This window comes from Protopterus annectens, chromosome 8.part0, assembly GCF_019279795.1.
Source record: "Protopterus annectens isolate FY-2018-M chromosome 8.part0, PAN1.0, whole genome shotgun sequence".
Taxonomy (NCBI): domain Eukaryota; kingdom Metazoa; phylum Chordata; order Ceratodontiformes; family Protopteridae; genus Protopterus; species Protopterus annectens.
The window spans coordinates 760,448,151-760,471,233 of record NC_056741.1 but is presented as its reverse complement, the minus strand read 5'-3'; positions in this window follow the sequence as shown (position 1 = coordinate 760,471,233).

Genomic DNA, 23,083 nt, shown 5'->3' with positions numbered 1-23,083 from the left:
AGGTCATCAGGGGTATAAAACATGCAGCCAACGCCATTACATCAGTTTTTCTTGCCCCAGATGTCAGGGCCCCCCTAATGGGAAGCAATTAAATCTATAAATACAAGGATATACCTCCAACAAAAAATCAAATACACCAAAAAAAGCTTTTAGAGCATAGTAAGTCAGAGTAGAGGTATAGCCAAAAGAAGAAAGGGTGCTGGTGGGAGGGTATCCAGAACTGCAACAGTGAATACACTTGAACATCTACATTTATGGTAAGTGTACACAACTGTACTATGTTCTTCATGTTTCACTGTTGCAGTCATTACATTTAGGTAGATTCCCAAAGCTAAGGTTGGGAGGAGAAATTTAAATAGAATTAGGACCAGCTATAAGGCCCTGCAAGACTGCAGTGGCAAAACCAGCTCTGGATTTAGAGAAAATTGGCAAATGATAATGCTTGGTGAAAGTATGTACAGAACTCCAGGTAGCAGCTTCTAGGATGTCCCTAGTAGGGATGCCCCTGAGAAAGGCTGTAGAGGTAGATGCAGCCCTTGTTGAATAGGGTCTGATGCCCTGTGGGATAGGTTTTCCATGGTGCGTATAGTAGAAATGAATGCAGTGGCCTATCCATTTTGAAATGGTTTGTTTTGAAATAGCTTTCCCCTCTGTCCCTGCAGCAAATGCCACCAGCAGTTGTTCAGATTTCCTTTGAGGTTTAGTCCTGTCCAAGTAGAATCTAAGCTGTCTGTGCACATCTAAAGAGTGCGGTATTCGTTCCCCTTTGTTCTGTGGGTTAGTAAAGAAGGTAGGCAAATTAATGGACTGATTAAGAGCCACACTGGATATCACCTTGGGTATGAGGGAGGGATTGGTTCTGAGGGGCACCCTGTCCACATGAAATATGATGAAAGGTCCCACTGCCATAAGGGCCTGTAATTCAGATACCCTTCTTGCAGAAGTGTTTGCTAAAAGGAATGCTGTTTTCCAGGAAAGAAATTTTAAATCTGCAGTAGCAGCTGGCTCGAATGGAGGAAGACTGAGTTTCTCCAAGACAAAGTTAAGATCCCAGGCTGGAGTTGGAGTTCTCCTGGGTGGCCTTAAATATTTGGCCTCTCTGAGGAACTGTTTGAGCAGTGGGTGAGAGAAGAGGGGAGGCTCTGTGCTATAATGAGCTGAAATGGCTGAGGCATGAATTTCGATGGAGGAAAAAGACAAGCCCTTATGAAGCATCTCAGTCAAGTATTGTAGAATCTGAGGTAAACTGGGCACTGCTGTGTTCATTCCTTGAGACTGGTTCCAGGCACAGACTATTTTCCATTTTGCAGCATAAGATTTTCTAGTACTAGGCCTCCTTGCCTCTAAAATGATATCCATCACTAATTTACTGAGGGATGATAAAGGAGAGATTAGGTAATTAGTCAGGCTGCTAGGTTCAGGGTTTGCAGCTGAGGGTGCAGAATCTGGTTCTCCTGCTGAGACAACAGGGAAGGAGGCTGAGGCAGGTGCCATGGAGCCAAGCATGACACACTGTGCAAGAGTGGGTACCAGTGTTGGAAAGGCCAGTCTGGTGCAATTAAAATCGTCCTTGGCTTGTCCTGTTTGATCTTTAGTAGTACCTTGGAGAGCAGAGGCAGAGGAGGAAAGGCATAAACTGATAGGTTTTTTCAGCTGAAGGATAGAGCATCCACTTTCCATGCTAGCTTGTGGGGAATACTTGTGCAAAATTTGTCCAGTTGATGGTTCTGGGGGGAGGCAAACAGGTCTATATCTGGGCTCCCCCATTTGCTTATCAACATGTTGAAAATCCTTGGTTCCAGTTTCCACTCATGTGGGTCCATGAGGTTTCTGTTTAGTCCGTCTGCCAGTGTATTTAGTTTTCCTGGCAAGAATTGAGCTTGTAGATTCACTTGGTAGCTCAAGGCTGTGTTCCACAATGTCATGGCTATTCTGCAGAGGGGGTAAGAATGTGTACCCCACTGCTTGTTTATGTACCACATCACAGTGGTGTTGTCCATCTTTACCATTAGTTGTCCTGAAAGAATGTGGTCCTTGAAGGCTGTCAGAGCATTCTGTACAGCTAACATTTCCTTTTGATTTATGTGCAGGTGCATTTGACCTGGGTTCCATTTGCCCTGAATGCACTTCCCTGCCAGGTGAGCCCCCCATGCATATTCTGATGCATCTCCTGTTAAGATTTGGACGACAGGGGGTAATGTGAATGGTAGTCCCCTGTTTTGGTGGCAGGCCTCTGCCCACTAAAGGAACTCTAGGTGTAGGCAAGGTATGATAGGAATCCTTGCTTCTAGATCCTGTGAATGTTGACACCATAGGCTTTTGAGATACCATTGCAGTGTCCTCATATGCAGCCTTGCATATGGAATTAGAAGAATGCAGGAGGCCATGAACCCAAAGGCTTGCAGTATTTGCCTTGCAGATAGCTGGGTTTTTGTGGCCACTTATATGAAGTAAGTTGTCAAATGAATCTGTTTCTCTGGCGTGAGGAAAGCCATCTAGGAAGTTGTATTCAAGCTTGCTCCCAGGAATATAATATGTTGACAGGGTACCAGGTGGGATTTCTTTTTATTTATGGTGAACCCCAGACAAGTCAGTACCCTTTGAACAAAGGCCAGATGATTCAAAAGAATATCCTTGCTTTCTGCCTGATTTAGACAATCGTCGAGGTATGGGTATATTTGAATATTTCTTTGCCTGCAAAATGCAATGACTGGAGCTAGGCACTTTGTGAATACCCTGGGTACAGTAGATAAGCCAAAGGGCAGTGCAGAGAACTGATAGTGCATGTAGCCTGCTTTGAAGCATAGGTATCTTCTGCAAGACTCCCTGATAGGGATGTGCAGGTATGCTTCTTTTAAGTCTAGTGTTGCCAACCATGCATCCTTGCCTAGCATAGGAAGCAGCTGGTGAAGAGTCAGCATTTTGAATTTTGGAATCACCTGAAAGGTGTTTAAAATAGAAATGTCCAGGATAGGAAATCATGTATTGCCTTTTCTGGGTACCAGAAAAATTCAAGAATAGAAACCTTGTCCCTTTTCCTCTTCTGGTACCAACTGAATAGCCCCCATGTTTAAGAGAGAGAGTACTTGATTTTGGGCCTCTGCTCACTGATTTGGGGGTAGATCTGGCCACCTGCTTGGAGTTGGTAACATGTGGAAATGAAATCTGTATCCTTGGGACACTATATTTAAATCCCATTTGTCCTGGGTAATGACTTCCCAGTTTTTGGCCTGCAGACCAATCTTTCCGCCTAAAGGAGCATTCAGTTGGGAAGTGCTTGGTAGTTTTAAAAGAAAGTAATTGAGACAGTTTTCCATGGGGGGGGGTCTTACTACTCCCAGGTTTGGGTGGAGAAACCCCCCACTGCCTAGTCGTGTGTGTCCCATGGGACTGAAATCTGGGGTTTCTGCTGTGTCTGGGTTTGGCTTGAGAAGACCTGGAAGGGGCTGGAAAGGACCAATGTTTAGAGGGCCAGTGCCTACTAAATCTAGGAGGCTGAACTTGTAAGAAATCTTTAACAGTTTTCATAGATTTAGCTTTATCTTTCATCTTTTTAAAAACTTCTTCAGCCTTGTTGCAAACAGGCAGTCCTGATTTAAGGGAGCATCCAACAATTTAGCTTTAACATGATCAAGCAAACCTTGTTCCTTAAGCCAAGCATGCATTCTAAGCACAGACCCAGTAACAGCAGCCCTGCAAGAGGCCTCTAATGAATCAAATCCACATTGCAAAGTATGTTTTCCAACCTGTTCAGCAGAATGCATTAAATTCTGTAATTCTTTATTTTCAGCACAGTCAGGAATTAACATAATTTTCTGTTTAAGCAATCCAATAACATGTTGTTGATACTTTAATGGCCAAGGTTGCAGAAGTGTAAAATTTCTTACCCCATCTATCCAGAGCCCTGGAGTCTCTATCAGAGGGGGTAGGATTTTTAGCAGTAGAAACCTTAATGCTCTTGGGTCCCTGTGAAATAGTCTCTGTATCCGCAATAGGATTTTTAAAAAGGAACTTGTGAGAATCAGGAACCCTGTAATATCTGTCAGGTTTTCTGGGTGCAGGAGGCAATGAATCAGGGGCCAAACTAGATTCTGAAAAGCCATCATCAACAATGTCTAGTACAGGAGGTATTGCTAAAGGCCCATGCTGAGGCAGGAGTAAGAAATCCCTAAGCCTCTTTTTTGAATGAGAAAAATACTGGCTTTCCCATTGGAAATGCTTCCTTAGAGTATGTAAGGTCTCACCAAAAGAAAAATCCTCTGGAGGGGAAGCAGAGGGAATAGAGTCCTTTGCATCAGAATCCTCATAAGTAGATAAGGCCAAATCCAGATCATCAGAAGAATCAGAAAAATCAGAATCCTGTTCAGAAGATTCATAAATAACTTCTGTCCTAGGTTTCTTAGAAGGGGAAGGATGGCTTCCCCTGATTAGAGTTATAAGATCTTCAGCCATTCTTATCATTTGTTTTTTAGGCATAGAGGCCTGAGCATGCGGCTTGGGCGTCGGTTTCTTAGGCATGGTTCGAGATTTTGGCCTAAATGAAGAAGGAGGCGTCGGTTTAATATGCAAATCCGTAGGCCTGAATACACCCTCAGAAGCCGGTGCCTGCACAACGGCTGTGGACCCATCCAAGGTAGAGACATCCGCAGGTTCCACAGTTGAAGCATCCCATGGCATACTGGACTCCAAATGGGTCTCAGTAGAGGCCTGTGAGTCATAAGTAGCGGGTATCAGGGGCTGCGAAAGCACCTCACTGAGTACCGGCGAACTGATGACTGGCATAGGAGAAGCGTCGTCGGCAGCTTTGGACCTCGGCAGCCTGTCTCTGTCTTTATCTTTGTGTTTTTTTGGAATCCCGGTAGTCGAATGGCTAACCAACGACATTTCTGGATAATTAAACCGAGAACTGAAATATTTAGAAGCGAAAATATACCAACGATGGATAGTGCGCTGATTAAATAAAGCACAAAGCCAACAGCAAGGTATGTCGTGGTCAGGGCCTAGGTAAGGAATACAGTACAAATGAAAATCTTTGTGAGGTATTTGCTTTCCACAAGTAATGCAATTATTAACTTTTACTGACATCGGTAAGGAGCAAGAAAAAGTTTTCCCAATGGGGTACTTAGCTTTAGTTGAAGACTTCGGTTCTGAAACTTGAAAACAAAAATTTCAGGAGTCGGCCGACTGGCACTTGCGAACTGCTTCTGCTTCTGGCACCACACAGCAAGAAAGACTGATGTAATGGCATCGGCTGCATGTTTTATACCCCTGACGACCTGACGTCATGGAAGAAGGGACAGCAACCGACGCAGGCCCAAGACTTTGTTAATCAGGCCGACTGAGGGCTACTGCAAGCAGATAACCCAAATATAATGACTGCAACAGTGATACATGAAGAACATCTAAAGGAATAGACAAGAAACTGTGAAACTGTACAACGTTGTTTATCTTTTCTGTATATTGTGTATACTGTATAAAGTGACTAATTATCAAATGTTGCAACAAAAATAAAAAGTAAAAAGACAATCACAATTACTTTATGATTAAGATAATTTACACAAAACAGTATACAAATATACACTTTTAAGTGCATTTCCCAAGAACAAGTGAAATGAGTCTTCTGAGATCAGTCCCATGGAGATATTGCACAGTTGATCTAGTACACCTACAAAATCCCCTCTTTACTTTGATCTAGGAAGACATTTTTATGGAAGTATGACAGGTTCACCTTTTCTCCTCCCTTAGGGCAAAAGTTCAAACACCACTACTGTCCTTAGAGACTTCTTTTCTTTTTTCACAGTTATTTCCTGTAAGAGAATATTGCCCTAGGCTAGCTTTATTCCAGACGTTCTTCAAATGTCAGTTCAGTCGATAACTAACCTGCAGACTTCAAAATGCTTTAAAAGAAAAATTATCAGAACCCATATGACTGCACCAGCAATATCTCATTTTTTTCAAAGCAGCATGCAGTTCTCTGAAAATAAGATTAAGTAAGAAATCTGTCCCTAAGAAGCTTGTGAATAGCCTCTGTCACTCAGTATTAAAATAGATAAATTAGTGTAGGCAGACAAAAGAGAGCTTCTAAACAAACATGAACAAAGAAATAGGGATGAGTAGAACAAGCAGGCAGATAGCTGCAGTTTATGGAGACATACATGGCAAAAATGAAACTTTGTAAATGAGGCAGAGTAGCATAGCCAAGCATGTACAAAGAAATACTTTATGCGATCTTGCACTGTATTACATGAAACTCATGAGAATGTGAATGAAAAAATTATCCATACTGCAGGCAATGTGGTGTGCTCTTTGCCTTTATTCTCAAATACAAGCACCTATGTTATTTCTCAACTCATTTCCCCCTCTCTTCATTTGCATACCTTTAAGTAATCCATAGACTTAATTTCCTCATTTGTCACTCAACCAAAATTTGCATAACCATTTGTATACTCCTTTTTCTGTGCCTTCTCACCCATTGCCGCTTAGTGCTGTATGGTTTTGCCGATCTCTACCCAGATGTGTAGTCTTACTTTTTTGTGCAGGTATATGTTGTGTACCTTTGCAAATGTCTGTGAATACCCACCCCCAAAATTGCTCGCAGGTGTCCATCCCATCCAGGACTGGTTCTTTGCCTTAGGCATTTTGAGTGTTATCACAGGCTTTGACTCCCATTTCAGTGAGTAGGACAAATCTAGTATCAGAAACAAGTGATTATCTCTTACTTGTTTTACTGCCTTCATTTTAAAATGGCATTTTGAATAAGAGATAAATTCATGACATTTCTGCTTGTCTACCCTGGACTGGAATAGATGTTTTTAGTTATCACAAAATAAGAAAATCTGAACTTATTCTTCTAGCGCAAACAATTTTGAGACCTGACTAAAAACCCATGACTTAAGAGATTATTAATATTTCTGACTCAAGTAGTGCTGCTTTTTTTAATAGGCCCTAAAGCATGCTTTTGTGTGTTGAATAGTAAAATAAAAGGCACTTAGTGACCGCCTCATAGGGAATATTATACTTAATGTTTGAGAAATACTGTATCTAGGGAGGAAAACATTACAAGATAACGGGAGATGGGAGAACATTAGACTGCTAAACAATCTCCGAAGTGTGCTTCATAGCAGACATCTAGAGAAAACACTGACACCGCGGTACGGCATGCTTTGAACCTGTGCATATGGTGAAAACAAAACATCTCAGGTTAGAGCTGCTATATCTCAGACTAGGTCAAATGATGGGGATGGGATTGACTCACCAGAAGGAATAAAGACCCCTGTAAGGCAGGCAGGCATCCCTGTCTCATCATCTGCAGTGACCCAGTCACAGCTGCAGCAGTTGGGGGGAATGTGATGGAATGACAGCTGGACGGACAACTTGTTCTGTTGGTGGAGGTTGTGAGGGACAGCTGGAAGACTGGCTGAACTGTGTATACTAAATGGAGGTTAGCCATTTCTTTAGGTGGGCTTGTGAGGGAGTGGCAGTTGGATTACTACACCAGGATATGCTGTGAAGTGTCAAGTATGTTTTTGTGTTTGGCCAGACTTTGCCTTGTAAATGAGTTCCTGTTAATAGACAGGCTCTTTGTCCAACAACAGTAGTCTCCTTTACCTTGGTTTGTAATATGCTCTGGTTAGTAAGTCTTTATTACTTTTGTTGATTGTACATATTCACTGGACTTGGACAACTGAAGGTATTTTAACCATCATAGCTGGTTTCATCTTTGCTGAGCTATTATTATTCTACCATGCTGCTATTTTTCCAATTTCTAGTTTTGTTTGCTAATCAGAGTTTGGCATTCAGCCTTTTCCTTAGTGTTTGGAATAGCTCCATTTGGTTTCCTTCCTTCTACAAACCCATACAAAACTGAATACATTTCTCTACCTGGTTTATATATTTAATAGGTTGTTCCTTCCCTCAATATTACTTCGTTTTCTCCAGATGGGAATTCATCTCCCTGAACCATTTTCACTTTTGGTGTTTCTAATTACTGTATGCATACTTTGTTCACTTATCTAAGCAAGTAATCGGGCTTGCTTCTTTTCTGTCTTTTGACAAAAGTTAATGAATAACTGCCTTCCATGTTTTTTATTTCCATTTTGCCCATTTTAATGAGTGAATTGTACCTGTCTTAGCAGGTGAGAACGGTTTAATGCTACTGCATACCCCTTAAAGTTTTGTATAGGCCACGCACCCCTTTCTGCCATTGCAATTGGCTTATTTGCATCTCTTGCATTAATTTGAAACTGTCATCATGAAAAATATAGTTTCTTTCTATCTCATCTTTTAATTGTAATTTCTCTGTGCAATCTACATTTTGTATATCTTTCTATTTGGATTTTTCATTTGTTCCATATATACTGAATTAGAATTATGTACCATGGATGTCTGCAAATCAAAAGGTCTGAAAGGACAAATCAGAAAGCAGAGTAGGGCCTTGTCTGAACAGAAAAAATACAGCAGTAATTCAGAAAAAATCCAGTACTATCAAAGCATAAAATGGTTCCCAAGGATCCCGAATAAAGAAGCTAAAACCAGACTTCAGAAATTTTCAAATAGTTGAACTTGGAAACCTCAAATGATTCTGAATCAGCATAAAATCATTTAGTTCAACAAATTCTTCCGTAAGTCACAATGAAAAAGCAATCTGTCTTCAGGTGTGATAGAAGTTGTTCAAGTTAGTATATCATCTCGACCTACAAAAGCCCACTTCATGTTTTCAACACACTATGAGGTCAATCCTTCTATCCTTCTACATGGCATTTTTAACTATTCTCGTGTCTATTTCAGCTCTATAATCCATAAAAAAAAAAAAAAAAAAAAAGAATAGGAGAACATCCATAGGGAATTTATCATAGTTTCAGTATTCACACCAAAACACAAAAAAGCTGCATCCTTAGCACACATTTACAACATATCTGTAGCAACTGGGATAATACCATCCAACATCAGGCATGCCGTGATCTTACCTTTCACAAAGGTCCCTCCCCATAAACTAGCCAGAGATTAAAGCGCAATTATATGCCTTTGTCCTTTAGTAAAAATCTTTAAAAGGAGTGTATCAATATGCAAACACTTTTTAGACAGGCAAGGAACACACTGACAAAAAAAATCAAAGTGGCTAAAAAGAGCTATTCTGAAACAGTTTTTAGCCAATGATCCTGCATCAGTGTGGAAAGGTCTACAAAACATTACAAACTACAAGAAACCACCCCCCTAAACTGCAGCTAATTACCAGCTGGCTGATGACTTGAATGCTTTTTACTGCAGGTTTGATAAGCCTGTGGCTACAAATGACACTGTTACCAGCTCTGTCAGTGTTCAGACTTGTATGACTCTCTCTTCCACACATTCTCACATTCAGCCTGCATTAAATATCTCTAAGGAGGATGTGTATCATTTTTTTTTCAGACAGCAAATTAAGAAAACAGCTGGCCCAGATGGGGTTTCATCCTTCTGTTTAAAAACATGTGCTGATCAACTGGCTCCTGTTTTTACTTGGAGTTTTAATAAATCATTAGAGTTGTGTGAAGTTCCCTTATGTTTCAAATGAGCCACAATCATTCCAGTGCCTGAAAAATCCACCATAACAGGACTGAATGACTACAAGCCTGTTGCTTTGACATCAGTGGTCATGAAGACTTTTGAGAGACTGGTGTTAGCTCACTTGAAGGATATTACAGTTCCCTCATTGGACCCCCTTCATTTTCCTTATCGAGAGAACCAGTCAGTGGATGATGCAGTTAATATGAGCCTGCACTGTATCTTGCAACAGGTAGGTGCATGCATGAATGGGTGTGCCTTCTTTGAAGGTTGGGCATTAGGCTGGCAACTTGACACTATAAAAATCCACTGCCAATCATTAGTGGACTGGAGTTCCACTGTGGCGACCCCTAAGAAGACTGTGCATCTTGCAACATCTTGACAACCCAGGGTCATATGCAAGATTCTGTTTGTGGATTTCAGCTCCACATTTAATACAATAATTCCAGAACTTCTTCACTTGAAACTCTCCCAGCTTTCTGTTTCTCCTTCCACTTGTCAATGGTTCACCAATTTTCTAACCAATAGGAAGCAGCAGGTGAAAATGGGGAAATTTACATCTAGCTATTGCATGATCAATACAGATGCCCTCCAGGGATGTGTGCTCTCCCCACTACTATTCTCCCTCTACACTAATGACTGCACCTCTAAGGACCCCTCTGTCAAACTTATTAAATACCCAGATGATGCAACTATCATCGGGCTCATCAGGAATGTTGATGAGTCTGCATACAGACGGGAGGTTGAGCAGCTGGCCCTTTGGTGTAGTCAGAATAATCTGGAACTGAGCACTCTTAAACTGTGTTGATGACAGTGGACTTTAGTTAGTGGTACTACAATATTATCCTCCCTCTTTATATTTAATACTGCTGTATCAATTGTGAAATCCTTCAAGATTTCGGATCTGTAATCGTCCAGGACTTGAAGTGGGAGACCAATGTAGGGTTCATCATAAAAAAGGCACAACAGCAAAAGTATTTTCTGTGACAGCTGAGGAAGTTCATCCTCCCACAGGAATTGTTGATTCAGTTCTATACAGCAATCATTGAGTCTGTTCTCAGCTCATCCATAACAGTGTGGTTTGGATCTCTGTCTAATCATGACAAAAATAGGTTACATCGAATAGTCAGGTCTGCCGAAACTATCATTGGTGCTAGTTTGCCCTTCTTACAGGACCTGTACTATTCCAGAGTCACAAAAAGGGTAGGGAAGATCATCACTGACCCTTCACATCCAGGCCACCATCTTTTTGAACTGTTACCATTAGCCATGCATTATACATTAATACGCACCAAAACAAGCAGATACAAGAATAGTTTTTTGCCACAGGCCATCAAGTTCATAAATGGTTAACTCAGCTTATTAGGTTGGGATATTCTTTTTCCCAAGCCTCCGAGGATTCTGCAGTATTGTTTACATATTGCTAATACTTGTTTCTTTCAGAGTTTATTTCAGTATTTCTTGCACTGAGTTGCACTTTGCACCTTGTATGTATATGTATATTTACTTTTCTGTCTTTTTCTTAATAGTTGCATGTATGTCGTTTGTCTTGTTCTTAATAGTTGTATGTATGTATGTCATCTATGTATTTCATACTTGGAGAGTCACTGAAACTGCTGTCAAATTCCTTACATGTGTGCATACTTGTCCAATAAATGTGATTCTGATTCTGATTCTGATACTTAAATGCACACAAATGTTTAATCTGCTCACAGACAAACAGTACAGTTTCATCCCAAAGCAATACCCTGACTGCTATTTATATTTTAACCTCTCAAATATATGGCAAAATAGAGAAGGATCTCTTAACATGTGCAATCTTTCTGGATTTAAAGGGGGCCATCAAAATTATCAACCATCATTTTCTACTCAAAAAGCTTATTTATTATGGGTTTTCTGAAGAAGTTGCAAGTTGGTTTACCAGTTATTTATCTAACAGATTTTTTATAATTTCTGGACTTAATTCCAAATCAGGCTGCTGTTTTTTTATCAAATATTCCATAAGGCATAGTGGTAGGACCACCACTTTTTCGCTTTATGTAAATAGCCAACGGACATACCACATTTAAGCATTACCATGTATGCAGACGTCATATTATTTACTTCTACACATAAGTCCTCCCCAGAACTAACTATGAAAGTAGAAGATGGCCTTGCCTTAATTTGGAACTGGCTTGCGAAGTATAAGATAATTAAATCTAGCAAATTTATAGTCATGATTTTTGTACTGCTAAAAGACGAATCTACATTTCTGCACCCACTTTTGTTGTTCCTTTTACCAGACAACAATGATATTTTCAGGTAATACTAAATGACACCCTTTCTTTACAGCAGCTAAAGATGGCTTACAATGTTTCACATCTGCTTATGCCACAAAGCTAGAACTGATTGCTACTTAGCTCCTCCAGAGGCATAGCTAGGATGAAGAGATGGAGGTAGCTGCCCTTTGAAACTTTCAGTTAAGGTGGAAGCCAGGCCGGAGAACTGCACAGTGTCCCATATAAACCTGTTAAGTTCTGAGCACCTCTTTTTCTGTCTATAATATTGCTATCTTACAAGGCAACTGAAAATAAAATTTTAAGATTCATTAACCTTTCTGCTCCCACAGAACATCATTGCACATCCATTCAATGTGCTAAATGGCTCCCTATCTCTACAAGGTCCATGTTTCTTCTGAATATATTCAAATTTAAATTGCTTAAAGCAGGTTACTCCCCACCTCAGGAAAACAAAAAGTGCTTCGTTGTCCTATGATTTTAAAATTATAATTCTGCTAAACTACATATTCTCACCTACACTCTAACATGTGAAAAAATCCTTCTACAAACTTGATCCTTCTGTATGAACAGTCTATCAAAATAAATGATCACTTTGAAAATGCTTTTAAGAAAAGGTTGAAGGAACTTTTACTACAGTATAAATCTGACTATTTTAGAGATATGGTTAATCAGCTTATGCAGGACACAACCTCTGAATGATCTGGATCCCTGCTCAGTTTCTTTGGCATTCAGTGTCTATTGGTGGACAATAATTTGTGAATGTTGTTCATGTGCACAATCAGTGTACTTATCATGATATTCTTATGCTTTTGTTATGTTACATTATTTACTTAGCATGGGTAAAATGTACAATTTGAAATTATTTCTCCATGTTGATTAAACTGTAACATCCTTTTTGCCATCTTAGTGGCTGAAAAGGGTCTTGTACCAGTCTGCCACCACATTCTGCTTCTGATACTATGCTACCTGCCCCTGGATAATACATAAGGCTGGGGTTCAAATTCATACAAGTGCTGTGCAAGCAGGCAGTAATAATTTTCAAAGAGGTCACTGCATGAAGAGACACAGAGCTAATCCGATATAAAGTGGGCACTGAATAGTACCAGCAAACTGAGAAAAAGACAATTGAGTGGTCCTAGTAGGGGGTATTATTTAGGGGTAGGTAGGGTAGGTGTGTGTGTGTGGGTGGAGTGAAATAGGGTGTGGGGTGTTTGATATGGACAATACTTCTGTGTATGGTTATGTAGTGTGAATGTGCGTGCATATATATATATATGTGTGTGTGTGTGTGTGTGTGTGTGTGTGTGTGTGTGTGTGTGTGTGTGTGTGTGTGTGTGTGTGTGTGTGTGTGTGTGTGTGTGTGTGCCTATGAAAGGCTGCTATACCTCTCAAATCCCCTTAGATTAATGAGCAATAGATATAATATGGTGGTTGTGACAACAGACACCAGGGGAAAAATTTAAATATTACTGAAATCATTTTAAAAGTGAATAGAGCAACAGCTTTTGCAGCAAGAAGCTGCAAATGAGAATTAAGAATTATGAAATTCTAATGTCAGGCTTTATTGACTAACATTAAGGGTCCAGGAGAAGGCACATGGCAGTGTAAGAGGCAAAAATATGGATGTCCAGTGTGTGTGGTGTGTGTGTGTGTGTGTGTGTGTGTGTGTGTGTGTGTGTGTGTGTGTGTGTGTGTGTGTGTGTGTGTGTGTGTGTGCATCAGCTGCCAGCAATGATTATGACAAGGGCAGTAGAAAAGGTTTGTTATTGTTTGCGGTAATCACTGAGTGATTCAGAGACATGCACATTGGCCAATAATGAAATCTTTTCACATGATAGCAAATATATCTCTGAAGCACTGGTTTCTGCGATTGAGTTAAAAAGCTCTTTTTGCTTTAGCCTTACTGCTCACAGCCAGGCCTATTTCTGAATCTTAGCCATAAAGGTGGACATGATGCTGAACCATGATTAACAGCACATACAAAAGCAATTATAGTACTGAGAGATAATACATAGAAACAATGGAGAAAAGACAGCACTACAACATCCCTTCAAATAAAAAAGACTCTAAGAAACCAGGTCACATCACTAATAAAACACTTACCTTTCTACAATCCTCTCACAAAACAAAGGCAAAACAAATTAACAGCCTGCTAACAGTCAGGAAAAAACACACCATTAAATGCAAAATAAGATTAAATTCCTATCAAATGTTGCTTACACCCACTTTATCAAGATGTTTATCTCTACAAATAGCATACTTCACTCCTTTATCAGACAACATTAACACAAATTGCAGCTCCTTCTCTCTACATAAAGTCTGTCTGAGGACAACATCAAAAAGTTAGTCAAACAAATATAACTCAGCACCTCAGCACTCATCTACCAGGTAAATATTTATTAAACAATAGCTTACCTTTTAGTTATCCTCATAAACAGATTAATATTAGAAAATCATGCCTCACAACTCTAGAAAAAGATCATATATAATTATATTCCATGAAGGTGGAAACTCACTACAGTTAATAAATTATAGGCCAATTGCCATAATGTCACTGTTATCAAAAAATACTCAAAAACTGTATACTTAAGCAAATTCTTGGTCATCTCATAAAGAACACTTTCCCCTACTCAACATGGTTTTCATCCAGGGTGTACTATCAAGACTACCCTACTAACATTCTTAAACATAATAAACACACACAAAAGTTATAGAAAATTCATTGCCTCTATCTTTCTTAGTTTAGACAGAGAATTCGGCACTGTGACCCATAACTTACTCCTACAAAGACTAACTGTTCTAGATTTAAGTAAAATGTAGTTCTCAACCGACCTAGGTAACATACTATAGACTGTTCACTGTCAGGGTTCTTATGTATATAACTGTAGATGTTCCTCAGGGATCTGTACTAGTTTCTTCACTTTCTAATCTCTTTTTAATGATATCCTTAGAGTAACTAAGAATATGCTTCCATCGTGCAGCAGTAAAAGTTTCAACCCTAATATTATCAGCTACAACCCTGCAACATCTACAAATCGACACTCATCAGCCTCTTCATAACATTGAAAGATGGATTCTAGATTACAGTCTGCTAATCGTGTTCATACTAGACAGTAAAAATAAGGATAGCACGCAGTTCAAAATCACATCTTCTGTAAAAAATACCAATATAGACAGCCTCAGACATACTAAACTGTTATAAATAATCACTGATCAGCAACTAATGTTTAATGAACACATAGGATCATAGGAAGTTACTACGCTATTGGCCCTGAGGCCCTTACATGCCTAGCCAAGAATTTAGCCCATGTTCCAACAAGGCAGCACCCAATCCCCTGTCCAGCAGAGACACAGGTGGAACCCCAGGGGTGTATTTTCTGTTCCTCATCCAGTTATCCAGGTTGTGCCTAAAAAGGGTTAATGAGGTACTCTGCTTGACATGGATATGAGTCTATTCCACAGAAGGGAGAGTCTCTCGGACACAAATCTGTCCTGCCAACAAGTCCTATTAATGTCACAGATCAGGTTGAGGTTGCACACGTGTGTTACTTGAGTAGAGTTTGACATGCGGATATGCAGCAGTCCAATCAAGGTGGGGTCTGAGATTGCTTTGTATGCCAGACAGAGGTCACCTCTGAGGAGTCTGTATGAGACTGAGTAGATTGACAGGGCTTTTAGCCTATCTGTGTAGGGTAAATGTTTGAGGCCCTGGATTCTCCTGGTGAGAAACCCCTGTGGTCTCTCCAGCTGCTGCATGTGCTTTGTGAGGTACATGCCAAAAGGGGCAGTGTACTCAATAATGGGTTTTATAAGAGAAGAATACAGGGATGTTATGATTTCCTTGTCCCTGGATGAGATACCCTTACTAATGAGGTGGGCCATGTAGAAAGCTTTCCGTACAACAGAAGCAATATGGTGGTCAAAAGTCAGTTTGCTATCAACCTGTGTGCCCAAGTCCCTCACTATTAATTGCATGCTTAGGACCTTGTTATTAATGTGATAATTTGTGGGGATGTCACTCTCACCAAAAGGGATGATGATGATGCATTTTTTGGCATTTAGTTTGAGGCCATATTTCTGGCACCAGTCATTTGTTTGGGTGAGACCCTCTTGGAGGATCTCCACATCACTTGGGGAATTGATGACAGTGCCCAGCTTGCAGTCATCTGTATACTTGGTCAGTCATAGTCCACTATTATGGGCCTGCACCTCAGAAAAGTATATCCCAAACAACACAAGCCCCAAGACTGATCCCTGGGGTACACTGCTTGTTATGGGTCTACTGCTTGAGGTGGCTTCCTCTACTTTGACTAGGTGGGTTCTATCAGTGAGCCAGTTTACTACCCATCTGGTAACACATGGATTTATGCCTAGTTGAGAGAGTTTATTTATTATTCCCAAGTGGGGAATAGTATCGAAGGCTTTGGCCAGGTCAAGGTAGGTGCTGTGCGCTGTCTTCCCCTCTTCCTTGGCTTTGGTGACTGCCTCAAAGAAGTTGACCAAACTTAACAGGTATGACCTCCCCTTGATGAAACAAACTGTGTGGGATTGAGTATTTGAAGGTTGCCAATGTCCTTGTTAATGAGGTCCATGATAATCCATTCCATGGCCTTGCAGATCAGGCTAGTTAGGCTGATGGGTCTATAATTTCCTGGATCAGTGGATGCTCCACCTTTGTGTATAGGAATGACAGTAGCTGTCCTCCACTCAGTTTGGACCCAAAATTTGTTTTGGAGGATTTCACTAGTGCTCTTATTTGGTTGTTCAGGCTAAGGAGAGATTGTTTCCAATTAGATACCTACTCCTTCTTGGTCCTGAACAACAATATTTCCTTTTATTATAGAGTTTATTTATTACAGATGTCCACCAGACAGGTTTACTCTTCCTAGAGGATGATGATTTTGTTCTGTCGGGTATTCCTGATTCCATGCAGCTATAAAAATGCTCGTATAGTACTGTGCTGTAGGTTTGGACATATGTGCCAGTTTCGGAGGGGAGCGGCTGTGAAACTGTTTATACCTTCCCTCAGGAAGTTGTAATTAGCTTTGGAGAAGTTTTTTTTTGTTTGACTCTAGCTTGGGGGTGGGGGGGGGGTTGGAGGAGATGGTGACTTTGAAAGTGACCACTTTGTGGTCAGATCTTACCAGGGAGGATGACACTGTAGGGATGCTGCAGGGTTACTCATGTTGGCTAATACCAAGTCCAAGATATTATCATCTCTTGTGGGGATGTCGACCAGTTGGTCCAAGGCATTCATTTGCATTGACAAAATCAAGGACTCTCTGGACATTTGTGTTTTGGAATGAGTAGTTCTTCCAATCTATGGTTGGATAGTTAAAGTCGCCCAGGATCAGGGTTAAGGGTTGATTCTTGATAGATTCAAAGAAGTCCAGATAGGTGGAGTGGGCATCTTGAGTCAAAGTTGGGGGCTGGTAGCTAGCTATGATTTGAATAGGGGTCTTGTCAATGGTTAACTGCACCTGGAGTGTCTCCTGTATGTCATACTGTTCGATCAGCCAGGAGGTGTGTATGCCTTTAAAATATATTGCAACTCCACCTCCTTTTGCTTTGCTGCCCATGGTTTGGGGTCTGACTGTATGATAGGATGAGTAACCTGGTATGGCTGGGGTGCTCTCCGCAGCTTTGAACCAGGTGTATGTGACTGCACAAATGTCAGCTTCTTGCGGGGTTAAGAATGCTTGCAATGAGTGCAGTTTCATGTTTAGACATGAATATTTTACAGACAAAACCCATACAAGACTTAGTATGATGTATAAATCAATAACATACACAACAGAGAAGGCGATGCTAGCGACGAGAAATACTATTCTTCTTCCTCGTCTACTAAATGTATCATCTCAATTCAGAAAAGATGCAGAAACTCAAATTCATAAACTGGAATAAACCTCTCACAAAATTGCTAAATCGATAACAAGTCTAGTAAACAAAACTCATCATTGTGTAACATTGCAAAAAAGCCAAGTGGCTTGAATTAAAAAATACCATCATTTTCTTTCTCAACTCAAGATATTTCATAACATACTAATCAAATAAACACCAACAACCAATAACCTAATACCAATGTGCAATCCTACCAAAAATGTGTGATCCATGAACCAAAATGTGCTAATAATGACAAAAACAAGCAGCCATTGATCTTATTAGAAATTGATGCTGTTCATATAAATAGTCCATATAACTAAAGTCTTTTGTCTATATAAGTGAACCTTATGCAAATACAGAAAATCCTATAAATACATATTCACAGCTTTGACTCTCCTTTGCGTTTTTCCAAATACTCACCACTAAACTCTAAGTAACCTTCTAAATGCTGTTGTTGTCTTTCGGCTTTTCCCAGTTAGGGGTCGCCACAGCGGAACTCCGGTCCGCTAATGATTGGCAGTAGATTTTCACGGTGCCGAGTTGCGAGCTCGATGCCCAACCTTCAACGAAGACATGCCCATTCACGCATGTCTTTCGGAATGCCACTCAACCCGTGGGGAGACATGCAGACTCCCCACAGAAGGCACTCCCCACACACTAGCTGAGAATCGAACGGGAGAACCTCTTGCTGTGAGGCAACAATGCTATCGCTGCACCACTGCAGATTAAGTAATGACAAATAAACATAATCAATTTTCATATATAATGTGCTTTTAATATTGCATACCATTACTTCAGTCTTCATATGTATACCCTGTTTTTATAGCCATGCTTCCTAATTTGAGTTATGCAACCTTTTTCTCATTATGCTATTTGATTTAATTGCTTTTAAGAGACATAACATTTTATTTTCACTTATCACAATTTACACCTGATGCAAACCTGATGCATGGTGCATCATTCCACGTGTTGGCAGTTGAGCCTTTAATCCTTCTCATACATTTAAATCTCTAAACTCCCTTAACCTCTTACAAACCAGACATCAACCCAGTACCAAAATTCACACTCTGTCTTTAATGCAAAAGAAGTTAAAAAAGAGAACAACATAAAAACATAACGATATATACAAAGGCAACAATTCTTACATAAAAGAATAACTGAAGCTTTTATGTGCATGATAAAACTGGTATCCTACCTATCCTGTCTGACTGAAGTCTGGAAGTCAGAAGAAATAAAAGCTGTGAAATCACTTTCTTCGTGATTCTGAGTGTGGTTCTGAGTGTTCACCCCCTGATATTGTTTCTACATAGGTCAGCCATGGTTGTCATCTTATGACCGATTCATGCTTTCCCCCCCAAAACTTTCTCTTCCTCGTCACTAATTTCTTCAGTCAGCCTGACTAAGTCACTTCCATTGGGTCTCTGTGCCTCTTTCCATTTTTTTGTGATTGATTTCTTATCTGCCAATATTATAATCACTAAAAGCTCCCTATGATTAGTTGATTGATGCACATCCAACCAGCAATGCAACATATAACTCTCTACATGTATGCCCACTTTGCCATCAGTGTTACTCTTAACTATTGCCTCTAAACTTCTCTCATTGTGGTAAATCTCTTGGATGTCCAAAAACGGTGTTCCCATTTCCCTATACAGTTCATTCTACATCCTCAGTGGTTCTTAGGCTGCTCATGGAACACAGTTGCTAGTTTCTCCGAAGTGCAAAAATATTTATGTAGTCACGCCCATGTGGATATGTGGAACTTATGCAGTCTTAGCATCTTACTAGGAAGAGTATGTATGTTCTCCCACTGTTGATGTGTCAGCTTTTTCTTCAATATATCATTCTACCCTTTCCTCAGTTTACCTGCTTCATGATTATCTTCCTTTTTTAATCTCCAATATAGGTATGATATCTGACCTTCTTGTATCTGTCTGCTCTGCCTTGCCTCCATAATCCAAGTTACAGCTGCAGGTATTCCATCTGCATCTGCCTGCCTCCAGTTTAATGACAGAATCTTCCATGTCAGATCTTGATAGTTTTGCCTCGGCCTCTGTGACATCCTCAGTCTTGTACTTACTTATTCCCACTTAAGCACTTTCCCATTCTCAGATATTTGCTCCCAATACTTCAGTTTTGTCCTCCTCTGACACCATTTGGCTGCTACAGTTTTTGCACTTATATCTTCGTCCTGTGTCTTTATCGGCAATATGCCTCTCCTCCGTGCTTTCAACTCCTTTCAGTTAAAGAGTTTTTTATGTCTCTTCACAGCTCCTCAAAGCAGGTAATCTTTTCCCTAGACTACCATCTCAAAAATGTCCATAAGATCTTTTTATTCCAGCCATGGACACTTATTAAAAGCATTTCTTTATTTCTTCATTAATATGCTGTGCTTTGACATCTAGAGAGGAGTAGCAATCTAAATGTAACAGCATATTTTCCTATACCCATTGCTCCTAGACTGTCCCTGCTTTTTGGTTGTTCCAGTCTTGACCATGCCACCCTGGGATGCTCACAAAGACAGACAAAGTCCTTCACCCAGCAGTATAACCTTGCTTATCTGCCTTCTGAGGTTCCGACCGAAAGGCTTCTCTAGGAATAGTATGTGTGGGAGTGCCTGAAAGTTTTTCACTTTCAGGTGATGATCAAAATCCAGACCCAAGGCTTTCTAATTATTTACATTTTCCCTTAATAGTGCTATAAAACTCTGGATACAACTTTGCCAGAGAATATAGTTATCCATTAACCATATACCTAAATATTCAATTCTATCTTGAAGTTTAATTTGTGAATAGGTGTGCTGAATTTCACCTATATTTTATCTTGCAGTTTAATTTGTGAATATGTGTGCTGAATTTCACCTAGATCTTTCACATTAATTGCAATTGCTTTGACCTGTCTATGCTAACTTTATCCTGAGAGCTTAACAAACTATTGTAATTTGGTGAATAGATTGGACAGGCTTCTCCTAGAATTAATGTTAAGATGATATCCATGTATAAGGCTATCTTAATATTTAGGTTACCCCACTTAAAGCCTTCTACCTTGAGTCTTTAATAACTTGCGCTAAGGGCTCAAGATATGCTGCAAATAGCAGAGGGGAGAGTGGATATCTCTGTCAAGTTCCCCTTAATATTTTAAAGACATCTGGCAGTACAGCTATGAAATTTACTCTTACTGCTGTGCCTTGATATATTGCATTCAGCAATGTTAGCCAAGACTATGGCAATTCTATTCTTGTTAAAATCTCAAGGAGGAAGACTGACTCCATACGACTGAAAGTCTTTCCAGCATCAAGGCTTACTACCATTGTTATGGTTTTGGTTTGACGTGCCTCATGTATTATCATTTAGGTTCACACAATATTGTTAGTAAAACCACATTGATCAGAGTGTACTAACTGTGGCATGACCTTGTTTTGTCACCTTGTGAGTATTGCCATAAAAACCTTATAGTTTAATCCATGGTTAAGGATTGTGATTGGGTGATATGGAAGGCTAATTGAGCATCTCTTCTCTCTTTGCACATAGCTACCATCAAGCCTTCATTCCATGACTTAGGAATTAAATTTCTCAAATTTCTCAAAATAATTTTGTTCAGAAATGCAGTCCATACATTAATGACTTTTCCTTTGCTAGTAACCAGATCTCTATAGAGATTTCATCTAAACCAGGTAGTTGCCCTTTAGATTGCACTTTTAATACCATGTTTAACTCTTCTTCAGTAATTTCCTTATCTAATGCTTCTCACTATTCATCCATTAACTTTGATAGCTTGACTGGTTGCAAATATTCCTAGATACACTCTAAATATAGCCCATTGTCTGTCTTTATTTCTATGTTACACTGTTCCCATTGAAACTTTTAAATATACACAGTATTTCAGTTACTTTTTCTTATGGGTTTACCTTGCAGCTTGTCTTTCAGCTGGATTCTATGGATTATTAACATTTTGCTGTCTCAGTCTGCCTGCTAAAGCTGTAATAGACTGCAGCATGTTTATATTAAATAAGCCTAAAGCTATTAATTGTTGAAAAGGTATTCTTTCATTGTTTTGATTTTGAAGTTCTTTTAGTAACTTCTCTTGTTCCCACTGCTCACTCTCTGAGATGTGGTCATTTTCTTTGGGGCAATTTTATCTTATTTAAAGCTTCCTTTTCTCTCTCTCTCTCACTGCATTTTAGTTCTAAACATTTCTTACAACTCCCATTTCAAATTTGCTTTAAAATCATCCCACTTTTCTGGCTTTGTCATTACCACTGCCAATTGTTGCGTGATACTTTATTTTATCTTACTGCCAAATCTTTCTTGTGTTAAGTGATATATTGGAAGCACTAGTGTTTCAAACCTGGAGCTTTATGGTTGCTGTGTCGGATATTCCGATTAAGCTTAGATTTATATTGCTAAATATTTCTTAATTTACCATTATAACTATTTTATCTATTTGCAACCATTGCCAATGTCTTTGGAAGTAATAAGCATAGTTCTCTATGTTACAGTATTTAGATATGTTTAACATATCCATTAGACCCATCATCTGTAAAACAGCTGCACATTTCTTCCCTGTCCAAGTGACATTGACCTTTCTATTCTCTTCTGTAGCTTCTTTCCCACTGAAAATCATATTCCAGTCTTCTGCAAGTAATAATATTCCTTTATAGAAATTATGTATATCAAGAAAAAACATACCTGCATTCCCAAATTGAGGTACTTAAAGGCAGATAAAATGTTATTAAAGTAATTTTACATCCTTGCAAGACTCCTTTGACTGCTACTTATATATCTCCCCATAGTATCACTTAAAATTCCCATCAAAGACATTCCTAAACTTTGTCATTTCATAAGCACTACTCCTCCTAGCACTTTTATAACTAGCACTTCCTAAAATTTCATATCCCTTTGTTGATAGCTGTGTTATGTTTCACCCAGGTGGGTTTTCATACCCGCACTTTTCAACTCATTCAAGACCATTGTCTGCTTAATGGGATTGGTTAACCCACTGATATTCCATGTAACAACATTTAACCACCTCATTTGTGTGGTTACTTTGTTCAAGCCTTATTTTGCACCTCTTTACTTTTATCTGGATCATGCAGTTCCCCCTTCTTTCCCTTAGCCCAGAGGTGAAATTGTGACCTAAAAGCCTACTGTTGCAAAAGTTTCTTTCTATTCTTCTCTTTTTTGTAATGACCGATTTTAATGTAACATTTTGAATATTGTGCTGGTGCCCCTCCAACTTCAATCACTCTTTAGACAATCCTAACTCCAGTTGATATTTAACTAACTCAATGGAACTAGACAACACTTCAACAAATAATGATAATTGATAACTTATGCCAACTATGTACAAAATGATGTCAGTTTTCTGCTTCCAAAGTAGGA